This window comes from Alexandromys fortis, unplaced genomic scaffold (assembly GCF_014885135.2).
Source record: "Alexandromys fortis isolate MF-2015 unplaced genomic scaffold, M_Fortis_MF-2015_v1.1 scaffold_69, whole genome shotgun sequence".
Classification (NCBI taxonomy): Eukaryota; Metazoa; Chordata; class Mammalia; order Rodentia; family Cricetidae; genus Alexandromys; species Alexandromys fortis.
In genome coordinates, this window is record NW_026067951.1 from 3,092,710 (window position 1) to 3,098,587 (window position 5,878).

The 5,878-nt window shown below is 46.2% G+C and overlaps 1 protein-coding gene and 1 long non-coding RNA gene across 4 annotated transcripts in view; one reads left to right on the plus strand and one right to left on the minus strand.

Annotated features, from left to right (window-relative positions):
• Positions 1-5,878, minus strand: part of Camk1d (calcium/calmodulin dependent protein kinase ID) — a 400,857-nt gene that overhangs the window by 377,981 nt on the left and 16,998 nt on the right. The gene's annotated exons all lie outside the window — the stretch shown is intronic.
• The window catches only part of LOC126506789 (uncharacterized), a 75,972-nt gene continuing 70,100 nt past the window's right edge, over positions 7-5,878 (plus strand). Inside the window, exon 1 of the long non-coding RNA XR_007593330.1 lies at positions 7-168. This is a non-coding gene — a long non-coding RNA (uncharacterized lncRNA). The remainder of the gene's footprint in view (positions 169-5,878) is intronic.

The following is a 5,878-nucleotide window of genomic DNA, read 5'->3' on the forward strand; positions in this document are numbered from 1 at the left end:
GATGGACTTAGGCTAGAATCTTCCCGGTAAGCGCACCTTGGCGTGCTTACAAACATTATTAGAAATGGGCTAGTCCAGGGGCGAGAATTAGCCTGTAAGGGTTAGAGTTCATGGGCCAAGCAGTTCTTTAAATGAATACAGTTTGTGTGTTGTTATTTCGGGCATGAGGTATCCAAGCGGCTGGGGTGTTGGGGACGCAACCCCGCCGCTCCTATTTCAACATAGCCTGCCAATCCACCTAGGCTAACCAGCCACCTGTCTCCATCTTTCTGGTGCTGGGATTAAAAGCCCACGCTACATCAACCGGTTTTGGGTTTTGTTTGCTTTTTAAATGTGAGTTTTGGAATTTGAACTCAAGTCCCCATGCTTGCAGAGCAAGCCCTTGATTGACAAACCAAGTCCCCCGTCCTCGGATGCCTTGTTACTGGGTCCCCATCCCACCTTCACTGAAAATTGCCTCAATCAAGTGCTGATGTATCTGTCACTTACACCCCTATCCCCAGACTCCGCAATAAGGCCCTGTACTTCATTGTGTGAGAAGCACAATGCAAAACACGAATGACGGAGGGAATCATAGTCAAGAATATACTAAGAATTTAAAGTTGGAAGGGCTGGAGAGATGGCGTATTTAGTAAAGCATCTGCCATATAAGGAAGCATGAGGACATGGGTTCCAGTGCCTAGCGTTCAATAAAAAGCTGGGCACAGCTGAGCAGTGGTGGCGCACGCCTTTAATCCCAGCACTCGGGAGGCAGAGGCAGGCGGATCTCTGTGAGTTCGAGACCAGCCTGGTCCACAAGAGCTAGTTCCAGGACAGGCTCCAAAGCCACAGAGAAACCCTGTCTCGAAAAACCAAAAAAAAAAGAGAGAGAGGGAGAAAAGAAAAAAAAAGAGACCAGCCTGGTCCACAAGAGCTAGTTCCAGGACAGGCTCCAAAGCCACAGAGAAACCCTGTCTCGAAAAAGAAAAAAAAAAAAAAAAAAAAAAGCTGGGCACAGGGACTCATGCTTGTAATCCCAGCACTGGAGAGGCAAACAGGGGAGGATCCCTGGGACTTACTGACCAGGTAGTCTTGTTGATCAGGAACCTCTAAGTTTAGCAAAAGACCTTGGCTTAAAAAATTAAGATGACAAGGAAGACACCTTGTGCTGGCCTTTGACCTCTACATGTATACATATACACACAAGTGTATGCACACACACACAAATGTTCATAGCACACACACATAGAGAGAGAGAATTTCAAGTCAGAAAGAGTATTTGAGATACTGAATGTAGCATGTGCACATGTGGGCCCATGCCCTTGAATAGGCGGAGCATCTCCAAAACTTGCCCCCGGGGGATGTATGTCCAGAGCCTCAGAGGTCACTCTGGTCTCCAGAAGACTGAGGCACAGGTATCTGTGAGCTCAGTTGCTCCTATTGGGAGATTGCTCAGGATGAACTGTAGGCAAAATGGGAATCAAACCGGAACATTAAACAGTTTGGCTTCCGGGACCTCTGGATGTTAACTCAACATTAGTTACAGTTTTAACCGCTTCTCATTGCTAAGAAGTTCCCGTGACAACAGGAAAAGGTCACCTTCCACACAAATCATTAGAGAAACAGATTTCAAAACATATCCTAAACAGAAACCGTGAGTAACGCCTATCAAGCTGGGAGCTCTTTCTTCGCAGAGTGAATGTTCCACATATTTAATTTTCCTATTGCTTTTCTCCTGGTGCTTTCCAATTATTGAGAATATGAAAAAACTGCTTGAGGTACATAATATGATGAGTCATTTATACACAATAATAATGATTCTTCAAAGTTAAGGAGCCCTGAGAAAAAGTCACTGAGTTTAATAACATTTTGAGTAACATTTATAATGCACTGTGATATGAAAAGGGAAAAAAACTGCTTTAGAAAAAAATTTTCAAACTAGAATAAGATAAAATACTTTATGTGAGGGCAATGTGCTTGGCATCAAAACATATTTTTCCCAGCCTCCTAAATATTTACGTTTATGCCCATAAACTACTGTTCTTCCCTCAGGCTAAGCAAAGAAGTACTCTTTGCAAGGGATGCTGGTTAATGCGGAGATTCAGGCTGGGCAAAGTGTTGAGAACACGTGACTGTGAGTGCTTAGCCTTGGTCTGGATGCCCATATCACCCTCTTCAAGGCTCAGTGAGCACCGTGGAAAAGCAGGCGGAAAGAATGTGCCAGCCAGGCACCAGGGATGGAACCATAAAACACAGCCCCGGGCTAGAGCTGTGGTGGCGGCACTCACGAATTCAGAGAGCTGTGGCTGCTGCAGAAGGCAAACACGAGACAGAACCACTAAGTGTTTAATCACAGATGGGGAAGGGGCTCCCAGGGCCCAGACCCACTCGAGGGAGCTCATGACAGTCAGGGGCTGCTGCTGGAGGACAGGAAGTGGTGTAACCACTGGTGATTCACTCATGCTCCGGTGGATATCTCCACACCGCGCCCCTGTGAGCAACTCTCATTAAGACCAGGGGGCCACAAAAGAAAAAAAAAAGATGAAAGTGGAATGGAGACTTGGTGGGAGGAGGAGGGGTCAGTTGGTCAGGGTGAAAGAACAAGGGGGTAGTGGAACGAGTATACGAGAATTAGTATTAAATACACGTAGGAAATTGTCAAAGAAGAAGTTAACTTTTAAAAATTATCTGTCATAGTCAGTTGAGATAAGCGGCCAGTTTAATAACCAGGTCACGCAAAAGGGACAGGGACTAGCCAGGCAGTGGTGGTGACGCACGCCTTTAATCCCAGCACTCGGGAGGCAGAGGCAAGAGGCTCTCTGAGTTCTAGGCCATTCAGGTCTACAGAGTTCCAGGACATCCACGACTACACAGTGAAACTCTGTCTCAAACAAGGGGGGCGGTGGGTGGAGGTGGGGGTGGGGCAGGGACGTCACGGCAGTCCCGTATGTGTTTAGCCATTTGAGAACACTCACCGACTTCTTTGCACTTCTGGATATATAACTGAATTTCCTGCCACCCTATCTTGATGGGCAGCTAAACTGCGGATGGCATGCAGGTGCCCAGCTCCAGCGACCACTACACTTTGCTGGAACCCAGAGAAAGGGCTGGAGTTGGGTTTTATTTAGAGTTTTGCTGCTGCTGCTGTGCAAATTAGCTGGAAGTCTCTGGTCTCTGAATGTGTTACAAATACCTTCCTTTGCCTGGAAGTTAACTCAGGCACTACAGTGTTTGCCTTATATGCAAGATGGCCTGACTTCAATTCCCTGAACCCACACAAAACCGCCAGACCTGGAGGTGCACGCTGCTGGATAGATGGCAGTAGCCAGGCTGCCAGATGAGTTCCAAGCCAATGAACTCAAATTACAAAATACAGAACATTTTGAGAACCTTGTCTAAAATATGAAGGTGTAAAAGCAACAAGACACAGCAGGTAAGGCTATTCTCCAGCTTCCGTAGTCACACACATACACACACACACACACACACACACACACACAGGGCGGGGGGATGGGGAGGGGACTTGCTTCATTTTGCCAGGATCGGATCAAAATAGCAAAACAATAAGAAAATGTATTCTTGACCCATAAAATGAAATTAAGCCCACTTCTTTCCTCGACACAGGGATTTTGACAAGTTTACACCAGGTCAGTTTCCAGACCCAGCACACTCCACTGCAGACGGAGATGAAGGCTCTTCCAGAGCTCAGGGGCAAGCCCAGGGGAAGGGCAACATTCTGACCATGCAACAGCAACAGAACCAAAGAATCAACCCAGAACCCCAGGAAGGTCCCCCCCCCCCCACCGGGAGCCTACTGAAACAAACCAGTGGAGAAGTCTACAGGCCACATCCTAGAGGAGATGCATAGCTCCCATCTCATTTTGCTGGAAGGTGAACACAGCCTTCTAGAAATTTCTTTAGACAGATGTAAGTTCAAATCTTTCCTGAGGACATATCCATCACGTGACTTGAGGCCAGTCAGTTCCTCTAATCTGTCAATTAGGATTTAATCCACAGGGTGGTATACTCAATAAATGACCTTTCATGCAGCCGAGTGTCCCGGGAAGCAGTGACCAGAAGGCTAAACCTCGTTTCTCTTATCATACAATCCTCACACCTCCCCACTACACCAGCCTTGTGCCTCTTCAGAACACCTAGTACCGCAAAAAATAGATGTTGGCAAAAGGGAACCGTGGGGCTTCTTTTTACTCAGGAAGCTTGGCCAATCCACTGAGGACAAGGACTTTCACCTCAGAGTCAACGAATCTGGGACATAGAGACAAAGAGCCTGTCAAATTCTGAGGGATAAAAAGTCAGGAGGCACTAACTGTAAATGCCTAGAAGTTTTTGTTTCAATGGACATCACGTTTTCTGAAGAAAATAATGCAAACCAAAGCAGTATCTTCTGGCTTTCTATAAACTGGCATGCAAAAGGGAACAAAATACAATCATGAAATTGTTAAAGGGCTCAGTTTTTGTGGGGAGAGAGAGAGAGAGAGAGAGAGAGAGAGAGAGAGAGAGAGAGAGAGAGAGAGAGAGAGAAAGAAGAGGGAGAGAGAGAGAGAGAGAGAGAGAGAGAGAGAGAGAGAGAGAGAGAGGAAAAGGAAAGGGTTATGAAGATAGTTCAACCATCAAAGCATTTGCCACACAAGAATGAGGAGCGGGTTTGATTCCCAGAACTCACATCTAAAAGAGATGGGTGTGGTGCACACCCTTGTACTCCTAGCACTGGAGAGGCAGGCACAGGTGGATTCTGGAATTCTTTAGCCAACCAGCCTAGCCTAATCTCAGAGCCCTGGGGGAACAATGAGAGACACTGTCTCAACAAACAAGGTTGACACTTCCTGAAGAACCACACCTAAGGTTGACCTTTGGCCTCCATATTACACGTGTACATATACATATGCACATCTGCACATACACCTGCATATATATGTGCAAAAAAGAAAAGATCAGATACACACTGTTTCTGGGGATAATCTCAAGACTGCAAGAAGCCACACTGGAAAGAATGAGAGAATGCTAAGCAGAAAAAGCAACAGAAAAATCAATGGGAAACCTACAGACACAGCCAGCCTTGGTTAGACACAGCCAACCTTGGTTACCCAACTAATAGAAGGGTGGACCATTCATAATCATTCATCATTCATATTTTCTTTCCACACTATGGAACTAAGGGCTGTTTCAAAGTCCTAAAGCTATGTCTCCTACAATTCATCTTCCACATTCAGTTAAGAGCCTGAAAACAGACTAGCGAGGAAGTGCAGTGAAGCCCATGGACTAAAAATTCATGCTGGCTAATCCGAACGATGAGTAACCCACACATGGAAAAGAGCGATGGTTTAAAGAAGAAATCCAGAGGGAGAAAATATGAACGAGCATTCTCAAGGCTTTTCAGTAACACAAACATTCAGGAAAGCAGACGCCCTCGGTGACCACAGAGGCACTTGCACTGCTTAGGACATTTTTTTTAAAGGTGACCCAAACTCTGCATTACGCAGTGTGCTAGGCATTCAGGGAAAATACAGAGGCTGGGTGTAAGAACACGTCTCTGAGTGCCAAGGGCTCTGGGCGGCATCAGAAGACAACTGTGCAAAAGAACAAAACAACGGCTGGGGACACGGAGCTCATGTCAGAGCAGCTGGGAGGTACGCACAAGGCCCCGGGTTCCTTACAGAAAGGGAGGGACGAGTCCTACTCAGCAGTAAAAAACAAGGACCTCTTGAAGTTTGCAGGCAAATGGATGGAAATAGAAAACACCATCCTGAGTGAGGTAAGCCAGACCCAAAAAGAGGAACAAGGGATGTACTCACTCATATTTGGTTTCTAGCCATAAATAAAGGACAGTGAGCCTATAATTCGGGTTCTTAGAGAAGCTAAATAAGAAGGAGAACCCAAA